Source organism: Zalophus californianus, chromosome 15, assembly GCF_009762305.2.
Source record: "Zalophus californianus isolate mZalCal1 chromosome 15, mZalCal1.pri.v2, whole genome shotgun sequence".
In the NCBI taxonomy this organism is placed as follows: Eukaryota; Metazoa; Chordata; class Mammalia; order Carnivora; family Otariidae; genus Zalophus; species Zalophus californianus.
Genome location: NC_045609.1, coordinates 38379302 through 38397623, shown reverse-complemented (window position 1 = coordinate 38397623; position 18322 = coordinate 38379302). Strand labels below are relative to the sequence as shown.

The 18322-nt window shown below is 54.2% G+C and overlaps 1 pseudogene; it reads left to right on the top strand.

Annotated features, from left to right (window-relative positions):
• The first annotated feature begins 4000 nt into the window (after nt 1-4000).
• LOC113920520 lies at nt 4001-11769 on the top strand (annotated as a pseudogene).
• The last annotated feature ends 6553 nt before the right edge of the window (nt 11770-18322 follow it).

The window sequence follows — 18322 nt, the reverse complement described above, 5'->3', positions numbered from 1 at the left end:
AGGCAACCGCTTGTAAGAGTCTATTATAAAGGGAAGTCTAAATCACATTTATGGCTCATACTGTAAGGCAAATGTAGGTATTAAAATTGTTCCTTTTAAATGATAAACACCCGCTGAAATGGCGCAATAGAGCCACATCAGAGACTGTTTTCACCCAAAACAAACTGACTCAGGAAAGGCAGTAAATAGCAAATTTGACTGCAGACCCCATCACTGCTGTTGATCTAAGGAGTGAGGAGGGAGGGGGCGATGCAGAGAAGCTAGCACTGGAAGACCAGGTCTGTCTCAGCGACGTGCAGCACCTCGATGGGCCCAGTCTTCTCCAAGGCCTGAGAGGTGGGATTTCTCCCCAGAAGGGACCCTGGCTCCTTGTTTTCTTGCCTGGTTTTAGAGACCAGGGCCTCCATTTTACTGTGCATATCACAATTGTTGTGGTTTTGATTTTGAGAGGGAAGTAATGGAAAAAATAGTTAATCACCCATTCATAATCTCTTAAACATTATTTTCAAGCTGATAGTTGCAAAACAAAATGCAATCTTTCTAGCATCTTCAAGCAATTACTTGTCATTTTCCCAGTTTCCATAATAAAAGCAAATTAGGCTGGGGGGGGAATTGAGGGGGAGGGTGTAAACTCCTGACTTTGACTTTTGAGAAGATGAAGGGCAGACTTAAAGTAAGTCCTGCCCAGGTTTTCCTATCACAAAAGAAGGCAAATGCCAAGCCAGGCCAAGTGATGGGAATGGGGGTGGGGGCTTCTCTTGGCCCACCCCCAAATAAAATGTAATGTGGGTCTAACTACCTGAGCTTTGTTAAGCAAACTTGCTTCTGCCCACCCCCTGACGGAATTCAGGGGACATATCCACCTTTCTCTCTTGCCCTAAAGAGACTCGGTAAATAAGGAGTCATAGCCAGGAGCCAATTTACCTCTTCTGATCATCATAGCGAGGGCTTAATTCATGATGGATGATGGATGGCTGGATGGATCGATGGATGGATGGATCGATGATTGGATGGATGATTGGATGGATGGATGGATGGATGGTTGGGTGGGTGGATGGATGGATGGACGGATGGATGCATGCATGCATGCATAGAAGGATGGATGGATCGAAGGATGAATGGATGGACAGATGGATGGACAAATAAACAAATAAATGAAAACAGACACTGTTTCTTGAGATTTCCTCCATGCTGAGACAAAGCTTCTCAAACTCAGTGTGAAAACAGCACATTTTTCATTTCCAATCAATTCATTTTCTAATCTGGCAAAGATACTTGTTGTTAAAGATACTTTTATAAAACAAGCTAAAATGTCATGGTAATGCTATGTTGCTGAACAAGTTTCTAACTCTTCCTCTCAATTTCTGTAATCAATAGTGTGAGGATGGTGCTGGTCCCAGGCCAGGCTTGGAGCAGAACTGCCCTTGGGCTCACCACGAAGCAAGTCACACATGCTAATCGCCCCCTCCCCCCAGCCACTCTCTGAGGTGGGTGCTTCTATCCCTACATTCCAGATGGGGAACCTGTGGCCCAGGGAGGATCAGTGAGTTACCAGTTCCCAAAAGCTAACAGCTAGAAAGCTAAACTTTATACCCAGATCCATCAGGTTCCAAGCCTTTGTATTTGTCTGACTCAGGGCTCCACAGATGGCCTCTGAGGGTGGGGCAAAGCAACACTCCCAGCTAGGATGTGGGTAGGGACACTGTCAGGAGTTAGGAGAGGAGAGAGATGCTAGGCAGGAAGCAGGACGCCCAGAATCCAGAGGCAGGCGTGTGCGTGGTGTAGGACAAGGACCATGCGGGACCCAGAGAAGGTGGGGGAGAGGGGATGGGAGCCTCCCCCCAGGCAGGCCTGGTGGCTCGGATCCCTGGGCAGCTGGGCAGACAGTGGCCCTTGGCCCAGAGCAGGGAGTGGGGAAAGAAGCGGGCACTGGAGTCGCTGCCTGTGCTTAACCCTCGCCGTGGAGCCCGGGTTTCCCATTTTGAAACTCATGGAGCAGTAGTTGGCATTAAAAAAAATGTAAATCTGACAGAAGACACTCCCGTTCTAGTATTTCTCCTTTACAAGAGTTTAAGAGACTAGAGGGGTCAGAGCAATTCCCGCTCCTGCTGAGCTGCTTCTGTGAAGCTTTGAGCGCGGAGGGCCAAGGGCGCAGGGCAGCGTGTTCACAGAGGCGGGAATGAAAGGGAGGACCAGGGAGGACATGCCGGCTGACCCCGCCGCGCCAGCCGTGCTCCCGTGGGCCCCGAGCACACAGCAGGACGCAGCAGGGCCTCCGGAGGCCTCCGGCAAGACGCACAGACACGGTCGGGCTGGAAATGCAAGTTCAGTATCTCCGCTCTCAGAGGGGGAGCAGCTCGTCCCGCTGCTCCTGGACACCCATCCAGCTCTGTCATTTAAAGGTTCTTCAAGGAGGGGCCTCACACACCCAGAAACCAGGGCCTTCCACGCCCCCACGCCCCCCAGGCAAACGCCCTGACCCAAAAGTCCAGAACCTCCTCCCGTTCTCTAATGGCAAGGCAGTTCAACTAATATTGAGTGAGGTCTTCTCTGACCAGGGTCTGGGCTAGGGATGGAAATTCCAGGATGTAGGACGTCCAACGCTGGCCCCCAGGATGCTCCCAATCGGGGCAAAACAGGGTGGCACCACAGAGAGATGAATGTTCTGATAGAGGGAAGCCCAAGGTTATGGGTACCCAGAGGAGAGGCCTCGACCCAGCCAGGAAGGGTGGTCAAGGAAGGCTTCCTGGAGGAAGAAGGCATACCTGAAGCGAGCCCTCCCTGAGCAAAGGAGGGAAGGTGGCAAACACATACATAACAGTAACAACAACTTTGAATGAAAGACTCCATTTTGCTTTCCTGATCAAGAGGAAGAGAACTTTCATAGTTTCTTGGAGCTGGAGTCCAAAGCCCCTTATTTCTGAAAAAGGAGACTGAGGTTCAGAGGGGTGAGGTGCTACGCCTGAGGTCACACAGCAAGCTGTTGCGGGTGGGGAAGGGGTGGGTCAGAGGCTCTCCCAGCGGCCCCACATCATGTGACTTGGGTCATGCTCTTCCCCAGCCAGGCGTCACCTTGCAGAAAGTAGAGAGGGCTGTGGAGAGAGCAGAGGGACCACTCCACCCTCCGCCCAGTGGACTCGCTCCCAGGAGCTCCTCTGAGGGAAGGCAATTCAAGGGGGCCGGCTAGTCCCTCAAGATCCCCCAGGAGCACATCTGCCTAGTGAGACACAGGGAAGCAGGGCAGAAGCAAGGCACGATCTTAAGGTCTCTCAGGGAAACAGGAGGCTCTGGCGTCCCAACATCACCCCCCACTCGCCTGCCCCCCTTCTCCACAGCCACCCCCAGGGGCCAGAAGGGCACTGCCGACTCCCACTGGGCTCTCCTTTCCCCTCGGGGAAATCTCAGCACATGACCCATTTGTAAACTGGCTACTGGGCCCGCCTCAGAGGTCGGGGGAGACCCTCAGAGGCAAACTGGTCGGCCGCGGGCATCAGGCAACACATTCCAGCCAGGAGGCCCCACTTCTCTGTGCTGTGTGGCCCTGGGGGAGTCAGTAATCACAGCACCCAGAATCCAACAATAGCAGCAGCTGACTCGCAGCCCTGAGAAGCTGCCTTCAGACAGCAGTGCACCTGACCCCCACAGCCCTGCCAGGCAGGTGCCACTGGCACCATCCCCATTGCACAGAAGAGGACCCTGAGGCTCGGAGACGGGAGGTCACTTGCCCCAGGCCCCAGAGGTGGGGAGTGCCAGAGCTGGGCATTGAACCCAGCATTTTAACCCTTTTGATCTCAGCAACCTGTCCCTGAAGAACGGGGCCGATCACTTCCTGGGGCTGGGGAGGTAAGGGTCTCGTCCAGGCACTCAGTGCTGTTGGGGACCCAAGCCGGGGAGAGACAGGAGGACCTGTGCTGGACAGGATGCACAGAGAGAGAGCGGAAGGCCCCGACAGAGCGGGGGTGAAGAGTAGACGGGACCCAGGGGAGGGCGGGCCAGCACCATGGGGCACCAGGCCCGCAGGGACACCCAGAGGAAAGAGCACTCCATCCAAGGGGATTCCAAGAAGCAGGGCAGGCGAGTGAGGCTGAGCCTTGAAGGGCAGGCAGGTGGGTCCAACCCACAGGGGCTGCAGGTGGGCAGCACGGGCCAGAGACAGCGCGTGCACGGGCTGGGGGATGAGATGCTCCAGCTGTACGAAACACTTTACTTTCGGAGCTCCTGGCCCCAGGATGAGGGCAATGACACTGGAAAGGTGAAAAAGCAATGGTCGTACTTCTGGAACATGTACACGCTAGGCACCGTGCCAGGTACTTGCCATGCACGATGTCATTTAGTCCTCACCTGGATGAGAGGGAGGCTGGATGACTTGCCCCATCTGACCGGGGAGGAGCCTGCAACCAGCTCTGCCAGAGGTTTGCCAAGATGACCCATCCCTGCAAAAGTGAGCTGCTGTATCTCTCTCTGGACGCTCCACCCCTGTCAGCACCGCTTGGTCTGGTTGGGGAGGAAGGGGTCCCACAGAGGCAGGTTGGCCCAGGGCCCCACATCGGGCAGGGCAACTAGATCATTCATCCAGCTAACATCTTCTGAGGCTCTGCTCCTTGCTGGCCCCGGGCCCAGCGGCTGTGCAGCCGAGTCCAAGCGCCTTCGTCCTCTGGTCTTCGTGAAAGGGCTGGGCCAGATCACCTCATTCAGTCGCTCATGGAAGGCAGCCCAGACCACAGGACCCAGGCCCTGCTCTCGGACTTTATTCTGTACTGGCACAATGCCGATGGTAGTCCCAGCATGCGGGACCATCACATACCGGGTGGGTTAAAACAGCAGAAACGTATTCTCTCGTAGAGTTCTGGGGCCAGAAGTCTGAAATCAAGGTGTCAGCGGGGCTTTGTTCCCTCCAAGGCTCTAAGGAAGAACCTTGGCTTCTGCTGGCGTCTGGTCGTGCCCACCAGTCCCCAGGGCTCCCTGGGCTTCCAGCAGCACAACCACATCTGCCTCTGCCTCCATATGGGATCGTGCACCCCCTGTGTCTTCAACTCTCTCTCTCCGCATAACCACACCAGGCATCAGATTTACGCCTCCTGGCCCACGATGGCCTCGCCCAATCCAGGAGGACTTCATCTTAATCTGCATACATCTCCAAAGACACCCTGATTTCCACATTGCCAGGTACCAGGGGGTCAGGATTGCAACATATCTCCCTTTTTGGAGGAGGTGAAGGGAAACAATTCAACCAACAACACTTGGGCTCCATCCTGGCCCCAAGAGTCTTGGTTTCCTGGTGGGATGGGTGGAGCCCAGCTTGGTGGTCCAGAGACCTGGGTTCCCTAGCTTCCCATGTGACCTTATTTATTCATGCATTCAACTAACACTGCGTACCTACCATGTACCAGAAACTGTCCTGAGCACTGAGGCGGGCACTAGTCCACAATGGCGGAGTGGGAAGGCCGACGATAAAGAAATTCACAAGTCATCTGTCCTCCAAGCCTCAGTTTCCCAAACCTCATCCTGAGACACTCTCTGGTGGAACTGATGAAGCCTTTACTGTGTAGCAGAAAAAGAATACGCCAGGAGTTAAGAGATCCTCCGTGCCCCTAACTGGACGTGTGATCTCGGGCAAGTCACTTCACTTCTCTGTGCCTCGGATCTGGGAAATGGAAATGTTGCAATCTCATACCCACTTAAAAATATATCATCTGTTCTTTATTGCCTGAGGACATGCATGAGTCCGAGTGCATGAGGTCTGGGCCCACCATAAGCACTTTTAAGGATCCTCTGCTCCTCTGTGTCTCTAAAACCTGACCCCAGAGCCTCCCTATCAGCTTTCCTGCCTCAGGACATTTGCACACACTGGTTCTTCCACCCAGAATTATCATCCCTGTCTCTCTTCTTTGTCTGGATGATCCTTTAAAACCTCTTCAGTTAACTCTCCCAGCTCCTACTTTACTCCAGACAGAAATAGCTTCCTCCTCTGTAGGATGTGTGTGTGTGTGTGTGTGTGTGTGTGTGTGTATTTAACTGCTTTTTAAATAAAAGTAAAAATGCCTCTGATAAAAATTTTGAACTTTTCATAAAGGTAGAAAATAAAAAGAAAGTCTTAACTCCCACATAGACCACCCCCCTTAATACCCAAACTAGCCTCTGCTACCATCTTGTGTGTTCTTCCAGAAAAAAAAAAAAAAAAAAAAAAAAATATATATATATATATATATATATGCATAATACTAATAGCTAATGAGGACTTACTCTGAGCCCAGTCCTGTTCATGCTTTATGTGTTAACACAGTGAATCCTCACAACAACCCGATGATCAGGTGCTATTATTAGCTCCATTTGACAGCTGAGGTAACTAAGCCCAGAGAGGTTAAGCGACTTCCCCAAGTCACACAGCTGCTGAGCAGCAGAGCAGAAACTCACACTCAGTGGGCTGTGCCAAAGACCATGCTTTTGACCGTCCTTTTTTTACACACAAATATGTTCATATATACACTGCTCTGCTCCTTGCTTTATTTTGCTGAAAATGCATCTCTGAATCTCTCCAGATCAGCACAAAAATAGCTCCTCCATTCTCTCCTGCAGCCACTGGGCACGGAAGCACCACGTCTTCTATCCTCAGCCCCCTGATGGACATGCTGGTGGCTCCTAGTTGCTGCTACAAACATTTCTGTGTTAACTCAAGCTTGCGTCCTATCTCTAGCTCAGTACACTTTCGCAAGCACATCTATGGAATGTGGCCCTGGGACAGCTGGACCAAAGGGCATGGGCTTTCCAAATGTCTATAGATGCGGCCCCATCGCCCTCCAGAGGGTCAGGCAAGTTTGCACTTTCACCAAAGGGTTCGTGCCCACAGTGCCTTGCACCCACTTCTAGCATACCTGAAGCGGGTGTTGGTCCATCAAGGTCGCTCCCCAGTGTGGGCTCCCTTGGCAGGGGGGAGACTTGGACCAAGTTGTGGAAATGTTGATGGAAGAACAGGATCTTTTAAGCAAAACCATCTAGAGTCTGTTTCATTTAACGAACAGTAAGAATTTCGTTGGCACCTATTTTATGCTCTGTTTGGGTACAGGGAGCAGGGACTAACCAGAGTTCTCAAAGTCAAGAGCCCGCAGGGGCCAGGCAGGCTGCACAGAGGAGGGACTTGGGCTAGGCAAAGGTGATGCTAGGGAGGGCGGCCAGAACACCAGGCTGTGAGCCAGGCCTTATGATTTTTCCAGAAAGCCAGAAACCTGGATTTTTAGGTGAATTTGCCCTGATGTTGAGCAGAATACCTGGCCCTTGGGGATTTCATATTACTTAAGTGAATAAAGAAAAGAATGAATGAGTCTGAAGTTTGTCTTCTTTCTTCTGCAGCTCAGATGGAAGAGGGACCTGCCTCTCCAGTAAGACGTGCAAGGCCCTGGCCTCAGTCTGGACAGGTGGGCAGGGCAAGGCCCAGGCTTCCTGCCCTCTGCATCCCTAGCTGCAGTTGCTCCCAGAGCACGGCCCTCTGGCAACCATTCCCGCCTGCCCCAACACGGGCGCACCCTCCCCCCCCATCAAGTAGATATGTGTCCCCCTGGGGGCTGCAGAGGGAGGCAACTCTTCCCTGTTTTGCAAGGTAACTTTTGGGTTTAAAATCAGCTTTGTTCAGCAAAGCCCACACCCTGACCTGCCTTGCTCGTGCTCAGACCTCCTGCCTTGCTGAATTCCTCCACCACCCACAGCAATGGCACAGGGACAAGAATAAGTGAACTGAAAGAATCAGCCACTATATGTTGAGGGACAGTCACCCTATCTCCCATCCTACCTTCAGTAAGCTTCAAGAAGGCAGGGATCATACCTTACTCCAATTATGTATCAGTCAGTAAGACTAATGAGTGTTCAGTATGCATTCGTAATTTCCGTGTACATGTTATGGGTGATTGAGACTGATGGCGGGATACGCTGGTGCCATGGCCAGGGTGGGCGATGGATGGGTTTGCCGACCCTTCCTCAGGAGTCATCATGCCAGGAAGCAGGGGACAGGTACAAGGTGTGCCCCTGAGGTTTGCCTTTCTAAGGGGCACCCAAAAGCTCTTGGGGCTAAAGGCACGAGGGAAGGCAGGAGTTGGACAAAAGCTGAGGCTGAGAGGAGGTGGGTAGCATTAGACACCTTCTGAAAGGAAAACACCTGCACTGGAAACAGGAACACGGGGTGCCGGGGGTGTGACTTCTACGGGCTTCAGTTTCCCTACCTAATAGAGTAAAGGGCATATTTAGCATGTGACATCATTTACCATACAAACTGGGAATCTATGTTTAGATTTAACCATATGAAATTGCTATCTTGTAGGTCAAAAATAGATGGATATTGGCAATGCCTCTTGATCCAAATTCAAAATAATGATTCTGGGACACTGGGCACAAAGCAGAACTGTCCTGAGCAAACTGGGACATGCAGTGAGCCACCCCGTGGCTCGTGACCACACTGACTGTTTCTCCCCAGTTACTTGTAATACACAGCCCCCTCCCGCCCCCCAGCCCCTCTGTCATTAGGCTGAGGTATAAAGATTAAGTTAATGGCGGGCGGAGAAAATCAGCTTTGTTGGCAAATTGTCTCTGATATTTATTTTGAACATTAAAACGAATCATTCCGACTAAAGAGGGCTGTAGTGTGCGGCCCATTAAAATGCATGCATTATGTATAACTCTCCCGGCTTCACCTCCAAGTATTATCAGCCTAAAAAGCAAACATGGTTTTTAAAGCCCCTTGTTTACGACATCCCGTGACAGCTGATTAATGGCCACAGTTTCCAGATCTGAAAGCTTAGTAACCCAAGCTAGAAAATTCAATCTTATTCTAATATAGGTGGGGTGGGGGGGCGCGGAGCACAGCCAAATGGGAACAGAGCACAGCTCCTCAAAGGCATCCACGCCGTGGGTTGTAACCACAGCAGCAACATCAGCTGGGCTTTCTCGGGGGGCACTATATTAGTTTCCTGGGGCTGCCGCAGCAAATGACCACAAACTGGGTGGCTTTTAACACAGCAGAAATGCATTCTCCCACAGTTCTGGAGGCCAGAAGTCCGAAACCAACCTATCAGCAGGGCCAAGTTCCCTCCGAAGTCTCTAGACGGTGACTCTGCCTCACCTCTTCCAGATTCCGGCGGCTCTCGGCGTTCCTTGGCTCGTGGCTGCATCCCTCCACATCTCTGCCTCTGTCTTCACATGGAGGGTTTCTGGGTCATTCTGTCTTTTATGAGGACACTTGTCATTGGACTCAGGGCCAGTCTAATTCAGAATGATCTGACCTTGAGACCCGTACTTTAACCACATCTACAAAGACCCTTATTCCAAATATGATCACAATCTGTGGTTCCAGGTAGACTTATCTTTTGTGACAGGACAACTTTAAACCCACTACAGGTCTCCTTCCCTCTTCCAGAGTGTCCCCTTTCTCCTTAGGAAGGTCACAAGACCAACCCCACCTGCAGATCTGACTGGATCCCAGGAAGCTGTTGGATCTGTCCACGGTGATGCTCTCTGGCTGCTGCCCACCCTCCCGGGGCTCTCTGCTGGGACCCTGTTGCCACACCCACCCCTCCTGTGGGTTCCCAGCAGAGCCAGAGCAGTCCCTCTAAAGAGCCTTGCTGACCCCGTCACTCCTCCCCTTGGCCCTCAGAGGCCCCCCAGGACCCATAAGTCTCCTCGTCGTGGTCAGGTGGCCCTGCCCGATCTGCCCTCTGTCCATCCTGCCCACCTTACTCACAGGATGCACCCCTTCTGGATGGGTTTCGGCCACACTGTCCTGCTTCCAGCAGGAATGATGCACCCCTGTGTCTCTGCCTAGTTGCCTGAAGATCTCAACTCAATGTCACCTCATCTGACGGAGCCAAGTCCCCCACAATCACTACCATGACATCCTTTGCTTCTCCTCCTTAGCATTCAGCACACTTACATCATTTATGAGTGGATCTTCTTACCTTTTCAACACTTGAACATGCAAATGTTGTGCCTGGCCTGCCCAAAACTCTCCTGTAGCATTTACAAAAGCTCCGACCACACACAGCCCTACATGATGGGTCCCACCTACCATCTGCCTTCTCTCCCCCTCAACTTGATCGCTCACTGGGGCTCTAGCCATTGCAACTTCCTTCTGTCCCTCCAGAATGTAAGCCCCTGCTTGCCTCAGGGCCTTTGCAGGTGTTCTACCTGAAATAAACTTCCTCCAGATCTTTCTGATCTGGTCCATTTGCACCAAGCAGGACTCAGTTCAAATGGCGCCTGTCATGTGGCTGTGGCCCATGTGGTGGAGCAGCAGATGCAGAAGCTCCTGGAGGAGACCCAACTGGACGTGAATGGGTTTGACCGCCTGCTGTGGCCCATCACAGACACCAGAGATGCCATCTTGGCCAGGCAGAACTGGATGTGTAGCAACTCCAAGTCCCCCCGCACACTCTGAGCTGATGGCGGGCCACCTCCAGAACCACATCCCAGCCAATGGGGTGCACTTCGAGTTGTGGCTGCACCTCATCTTCCTGATCAATGACTCACTGCACCCCTGGCCCCTGACGTGCGAAAGTCTCTCCCTCCCGGCCAGTGCAAACAGGCCAGGGAGCTGCTGGGCACCCTGCAGAAAGGCCTGGTGCCCATCTACTGCACCAGCTTCTTGGCTGTGGAGGAGAACAAGCAGCTTAAGATGGCACGGCTCCTACAGCTCTGGAACATTGACGGCTCCATCATCCAGCAGCTCCAGAGCCCAGCCCTGGGGCTCGGCCAGCACCAGGGGACGCTCATCAGCAAGTCTTCCTCGGTGGTCCAGCCAGTGCTGCTGGCCTTCCAGCAGCAGATCCAGACCCTCAAGATGCCGCACAAGGAGTCTGTCGATAGCCAGGCCCACCAGCAGCCGCGCGGGGGCGGTGGGGGGGGGGGGGGGGACACGCAAATCCAAATGCCGGAAATGGAAGCCAAAGTCAAGGCCATCCCACCACCACCAGCCCCGCCTCCAACCCCCACACCCACGCATCATCCCACCAACCACCCAACCAAATGCCTGGCTCCTCTGAGTATGGCACCTCTGGACCAGACCAGGATCCTGCCACTGCCGGCCACCCGGGGCCCCAGCCCCCACAATCAGATGCCACCTAACAAGCCCCCATGCTGTGACCAGCCTCACCCCGTTGCTCCCTGGGGCCAACAGCAGCCTCCAGAGCAGGCCCCCTACCCATACCATCGGGGTGGGCCACCCCACTGCCCACCCAGGAACAATAGCCACGAGGTGCCTGTGGGGAGCACAGCACGAGGGCCCTGGCCAGGACAGTCAGCATGATGCACCCTGGAAAAGCCAGCCTGACCCCAGCTAGAACGGCTGGCACGAGCAGCCGCCGTGAGGCAGAGGCCAGCGTGAGCCCCCCTTCCGTGCACCCGGCCCACCCCACCAGCGGCACCCATAGCCCAGCCCGCTGTCACACCCCACAAACTTCAACTGCACCCCACCCCGCTTCACGCAGGAAGATCCCCCCCGGGCACCCGTTGGAGTGGCCACCCTAGCCTCACCACTTTGCGTCCCCCCAGCGGGACTTCCCTGCTCAGATGGGACCCTCTCACCATCCCCCAGGCCACCTCATGCCTCTTCCAGGGATCAATGAGCACCCACCCTGGGGGGGTGCCCAGCACCCTGACTTTGGCCCTCCTCCCCCACACGCAGTGACAGGGCCCTCCCCACGTAACCACGATGACCCCAGCCTGGTCCCCAGCGTGCCCTACTTCCATCTCCCTTCAGGGCTGATGCCCTCCTTCCCCCACTGTGAATAAAAGAAAAAAGAGACAAATGGCACTGGTCAAGAGAGGCCTTCCCTTACCCCCCTTTCCAAAACATCCCCCAGACAGACCGCTCTTACCCTCTTTCAGTGTTTTCATAGCAATTATTAGCAAAAGTCCTCTCCCTTCCTGTTTTTGCGTTGTTTTTGCTTTCTGACTTATTCTCTGTGTTTCCCAGCTAGGAAGGAAGCTCTCCCTGAGGACAGGGACCTTGCCTGTCTCATTCACTGACGCATCTCCAAGGCCTAGGACACTGCTGCCTGGTTCCCACCGCTTGTTGGATAAACGAGTGTCCCAGAGCCTGGCACAGTGCCCAACACAGAACAAGGCCTTAGCAAATTCACTCCCTGGAGGTCTCTGTGTGGTGGGGGAAGAACGTACCCTTCCTAGAACTCCGAATGTCATCTAGGTCTTGATCTAAGGGCAGTACTGCCAACTTCACGCACACACGCACACACGCACGCACACACACGTGTGCAATGCTTGGACAGCTCCCACGCTCATTCGTTTGGGGTTTTTTGCTCATTCATTCATTCATTCCTTCATTCTGCATTCTACAAACGTTTACTGAGCCCTTGCTGTGAGCCCTGCAACGCTCTGGCCCTAGAGGTGTGGTGGAAAGCAAGTTGGCCCCTCTCCACGCTCTCTGAGCTGACATTCTGGTGGACGCACCCCCATTCTGTCAGTGCCTATCCTAAGCGGTCTGCAGCAGAGCAGCAAAACACACTCTTTCTGAGTCTCAGTCTTCTCATCTGCCCAATGGGGAGCAAGATCTGGCCCACCGGCCTGTAAGGCCTGGGGTGAGCAAGGATGGGGAAACAACCTTTGGTTGTGGGTGTGGCCCACAGTGTCCCTGGTCTGTCCCTTCTCCCTCTGGTCTCCCCGCTGCTCACCGACCAAACCCATTCTCTCCTCTGCCCACGATCAGCAGTCCTCTTGGCCTGCCCAGGAGCACGGCCCTGGGCCTTAGACACACCTGAGCTCCAACTCAGCCCCGTGCAGGACCACAGAAAATCACCTCACCTGGCGAAGCCGGAATTTCCCCACCTGTAAACTGGTGATGCTAATGTGTACAAACCACTGGTGAGAGGACAGAATAGGGCATGCTTCCTCGAGACCCTGCACTCCCCAGGTGCTGAGGGACGTCTGTCATTCCCCCTGGAATGTCCCCGTTCTTCCCAGCTGCCTGCCTAACTCCTGTCTGTCCCCACAGCGCAGGCCAAGTGCCCCGAGTCCCTCATGCACCCACCCTCTGTCCACAGCACTCCTCTCCGTTGGCCTCTCCTGGTTTTCCTCCTGGGCACATGCTTGGGGCAATGACCAGACCCAACGTCAGGATTCTTGCAGCGCCTGACGCAACAGGCCCCACAACGTGGGCTTGGCCAAGAGTCCCAGTTACTGCCTATTTTGAGGGGCACCTACTCCCACCTGGCCCTGTACCAGGTTCTGGGGGCACAGCAATGACACAGTTCCCAGGCCAGAGGCATCCAGTCTGGGAAGAACACAGATACACAAGCAAACACTTCCCATGCAGAGGCATAAGAGGGTGGCACGTGGAGAATTTGGGGGCCTTCCTGGAGGAAGTGGGCCTTCAAGGGGCTGCCCTTCTTGCCTGAGTGGGAACGTTTGCTTGATGAGTATGTTCCTGGAAAGGTTCACGGGGATCGGCATCGCCACTGGCATCTATGTCCATCAATCAGGCCTAAGTCCTGATTTATGATGACTCCTTTAACTGGCAATGGCTGACTTCTGGTTGCTCTGTTCCCGGTTCTTGATCATATAATTAAAGATCTATGAACCAATACACAAATGGGGTGAGATCAGAGGCCTCCTACTTCAGGGGCTCCTGGATGTGGGGGGGAGGATGCCTGGCCTCAGTCATCCCTTCCATACTAAGTTTGTTTTGACAGACTAGAATTTTATTGCTTATCAATTTTCCAAAACACTCAAAACACAGAACATTTGTCTTGAAAGCTCTTTCTTATCCAATATCAAAATATTTGATTACTGCAATAAATGTTACTTTCCCTATTTGTTAGAGAGGAAAACTGCGGCCCAGAGAACAATGCTGGGCCCAAGCTCCCTTGGTGAGTCAGTGCTGGGCTGGGGCTAGAATCACAGTTCCCGCGCCCAGGCCACGATCCTGCCTACGGTCTCTGGGCCTCACTCCTGGGCCCCTGAGAAGGGTTATCCTTGCTGTGGGCAGGAGTCCTAAACAACCTCTCCCCTCCCTCCCCTACAGGAGAGCCTTTCCCGTCCCAGCAGATGGGGGGAAACACCCCTTCCACCCTCAGGAGGCCAGGGAAGAAGGTTAGTGGAGCCAAGTATACAAGCTGAGCTCCCAGAGAGGTCTGAGAAGTGAGGGCAGGTTGGTGCCTCCCTGCACCTGCAGAAGTGGTAATTTAACTTAATAACTGTGAATTTGGGACTGTGGCTGGTGCCATCAGCATCCCTGGGCCCCCGCAGGGAGACCACTGGGCCGAGACCTTAGCAGGGCCACACCCCTCCCTGCCCTTGTGTCAAGATCAACAGTTGCCTGCTTTTGATGTCCTTTCTTATCTAGTTGCTCAAGCCTTGACCCTAGCATTCATCTCCTGGTATCCGCCTGGGAATTTGGAGGGTGGGGGGCCTTTGCACCAACCCCCACTGGTCTCTGCAGGCCCTAGGCTGTGCATGATTAGGGCATGCTGCCATGCTAGCCGAGCCCAGGGCACCTCCAGCTGTAGGGCCTCGCACACGGTCTGCCCTGCAGAAGAACATAAGCATCCAGGCCCTCGGATGGCTTGAGATCCAACCTCCCAGGCTGGCACTCAAGGCTCTACTATTCTCCGACAGCAGCCTGGCTTCCAGCAATCCTGGTCGGCTGTTCCCCATGTCTAAAATCCCATTCCCCTCTCCTTTCTCTGCATAAACAAGCCCTCTGCCAAATCCCCCAGCCCTGATCCTGCTGGCTAGAAAGGTCGTTCATGGCCAGGAGCTCTTCCTCCCAGGCAGAGTTCCCTGGGTCTTACACAAGGTGTGGGTTCGGGGAACCCCTCCAGGCCTCAGCAGCTCTGCATGCTGCAGCTGGAGCCCCGCTCCCCAGCTTCAGTCCCTTCAGGGGTCTGGCATTCTGCCTCCATCCCACACTGGGATTGGAACCCTTGGGGAGGCTGAAAATCACCCAGCCATTCCCCCTGGGGCCTCTGCAGGGAAAGGTCCTACTGCAGCCACCCTCTCCACTCTGGTCTGGAGACACTTCCTGGGAACTGGGGGAGGCTCCCTTCCTTTCTTTCCCTGTTTCTCTAGGGGCCCTCCCATCCGTCTCCTTCCTCCTCCCGCCTCCCAACACCACTGCCTCGGGGTGGCTTTAGGAAGGAAAGCCTGACGGAATTGGAATTGTCTTCCAGACAATTTCTCTTTCCTCCCAGCCACAGTGACTCCTGCAGGCAGAAAGCCCGGAGCTGCTACCTGAGCTGGGGAGAGTGAAAGCTTATGTATCTGGGACTAAAAACTGCACAGCCTCCGAGAACCTGAGAAACTTGATTCTGGCGAAGGCCAGAAGCTGTTGGGGCAGATTCTGCATGGAGTTTTAACTTCCCCTGGAATGCTACTGAGGGGCAAAACCAAGCACGGTGTGCGTGGCAATGTTTTGTGCAGCAAGCTCTGGAGTCACATCTCAAGGGGCATCCCACTCAGGTGGGATGTGAGTCACGGTCATTTTATAACAAATGCCAACGTTTGTGAACGATTCACCTCCCTCACAAATGTCACCCTCGCTCCTATTCTGACACATTCTCCTGAGAGGGAGCAAAAGGGTTAATGGTGTCTTACAGCCACTCGCGGGAAAGTCCACAGGACCCAGTGACAGAGACCCAGAGGTGTCAAACCAAGTGTCTCCAGGGCCCAGATAGATTCTAAATGTATCCATGGACCAGGGTGGGGGGGGGGGGGGCAGGGGGCACACATCTATCACACGGGACAACCACCACACGGCCCCGGACCACGGGCTATTTGCTGGAGAGACTTCCCATTTTTCTAGGTAAAAAATATGGGATTTTTAATATGCAACTTTCTGACTTTTAAATTGTTGTAGCTAGCTCAGAGTTTTTTTAATGCTGTGAGCCAAACAGAATCTAGTTGGGGTCGGGTTTGACCCATGACTTGTTTTGATGGCCTCTGTCAGGACTGAGGGAGCAGCTGGTGCAGGTGAACCTCCTGGGCCTGGCAGGGAGCTGGACAGATGGTTTGGGTGCTGTGTAGGTGGGCACTGGTGTGTGGACAAGACAGCAAGGCTTAGGTGAGAACAGGTGAGAGTGGGGGGTAGGATTCTTTAAGATGCTAGGTAAATGTCACCTCCTCCTTGAAGCCTCCCTGCTGCCCTACACCCACATCATCTTTAACCATGGGTCAGTGAGCACGCGGAAGACAGCACGGATGAATGAATGGCAATGAATGAACGCATGAAGTCTAAGTGGAGCATCTACAAAAGGCAAGAGCCCTGCTTGCCCCTCTGTACACCCAATCCTGGTTGCAGTGGGTACTGCACACTCAGGGTGACATGGCTGACTCACATGCTGAGGCAGGTGGGACCAGGCCTGGTGGTGACAGAGCCACTTCCCACTCCTTTGTGCAGGATGACCTGCCTGGGAGGTGAAGGTGAAGAAGGCTCTCTCCTAACTCAGTTCTGCCCCACCTGACGAGCCCACCTCCCGCATGAGCCCTGGCAAGGCCGAGGAGCAGGCATGACGAGGCCCATGCAGCCGCCTCCCCTTGCTGTCCTGGGGCAGCGCCACAGGGATGGAACATGGCCCACAGTCAGACACAAGGGAAGTGCTCCATGCAGCCTCGCAGACAGATGTCACCCCCTCGTGTCAAGTGTCCGATAAGCTCTGTGCCTCAGCTTTCTCATCTGTGGATTGGGGGTAATTTAGGAACTTTAGAACCAATGGGAAGACAAAGTCATACAGTGTATGCACAGTACTTGGTGCAGGCCTGGCATATAGTAGGTGCTCAATAAAATGTACTGTCCGGAGTCTCGTGGTTCTAACTCTTCACACATTGTTTCATTTGACCCGGAAAGGCTGTGAGGCAACACCATCACCCATTTTAGAGATACATCAACTGAGGCCAGGAGAGAGGGCCGCCCTGGGCTGCCCAGCCCTTCACCTGATTCTGCTGAGCCGGTGTCTGCAACCTCCCGGCACTGCCTGGCCACTCTTCCACCCCTGCGAACACACCATGGCACCCTGTCTCCTGTGGCCCCTGCACGCTCCCTGTGGGTCGGCCGGTCTTGCCCCGCCCCCAGCTCTGTGACTGCTCCCCCATTTACCCTTCACCCCACTCACTGTGTCCATGTCGCTCGCCATGGAGCAGGCCACCGCAGGACCCTGCAGCACTCACGGAGATTCACTGATGGGCCAGACTCCCCACATTCCACCCTTAGGACATGATTTCTCAATTTTTCTGAATCAGTAGGCCTAAGCAGAGCTGAGGAGGTCGCATGTCTAACAGGTTCCCTGGGGACACTGAGGCGGCTGGCCCAGCCTAGGGCTCGTGGGACAGACAGGCCTAGAAACCATGCAGCCATCAGACAAAGATGCAGACTTGGGATGGATGACGATGAAGGAAGCCAACAACAGGCGGACAGTGACAGGGAGAGCCGCGTACCGCTCACAGGCTAGTCCACGAGGGTGACGGAAGAAGAATGAGCCATGCCAAGAGGGGACAAAGCATTTCAGGCAGAGGGAATGGCACATACAAAGGCCTGGAGTAGGAAGAGCGTGGGGAGCACATCAGCTGCCAGAAGCCTGTACGTGAGGAGGAGCGTGGGGGCGGCGGTGGGAAGGTAGCAGGACACATGGCTGTCGGGCTGGGCATCACCTCCCAGCCTCCCCGGCACATGAGTAGGTTCTGGAATGTGGGTGACGGTGATCTGTGCCACCCCCAGTCTGGCACGGTAAGCACGTTCTGGGGTCTTTCCCTGAAGAGATGAGAACAATGCCCCCATGGGGTGGGAGAGAAACCAGAGGGTGCCTGAGCCCCTGGAGGCCCACTCTGGATGTTACCCTTTTACCTACTGAGTCTTGGCACCTCTTTGTGAGAGCAGCTGAGCTCGCCATCCCCAACAGAGGCCCAGTTCACCCAGGCCTAGCCTAGGGTCCTGGCTCTTAAGAGTTGAGCAAGGACAGGAATCCCGGGATCCCAGCTCCGGCCTCTGATGATTCACACAGCCTCCCTGGGATAGGGTTTGCAAAGCGGGCTCCAGTGCCCCCTAGTCCGGGACTGCTCAAACTTCAGAGGGCAGGGCGTCGGAATCCCCAGGAGGCTTGTTAAAACAGAGATCACTGGGCCCCATTCTCACAGTTCCCAGTTCAGCACTTCCAGGGCAAGACCTAAGAATTTCCATTTCTAACAAGTTCCCAGGGGCTGCTAATACTCCCTGTCTGGGATGCTCTGAGAACCGCTGGCTCAGGTCACTCGGGCCATGATACAGTGTAACTCAGAGTGTAAACACTGTATGTTTAGGGCCTGCACCTGAAGGAGACAGAAAAATTCACCCCGCGCT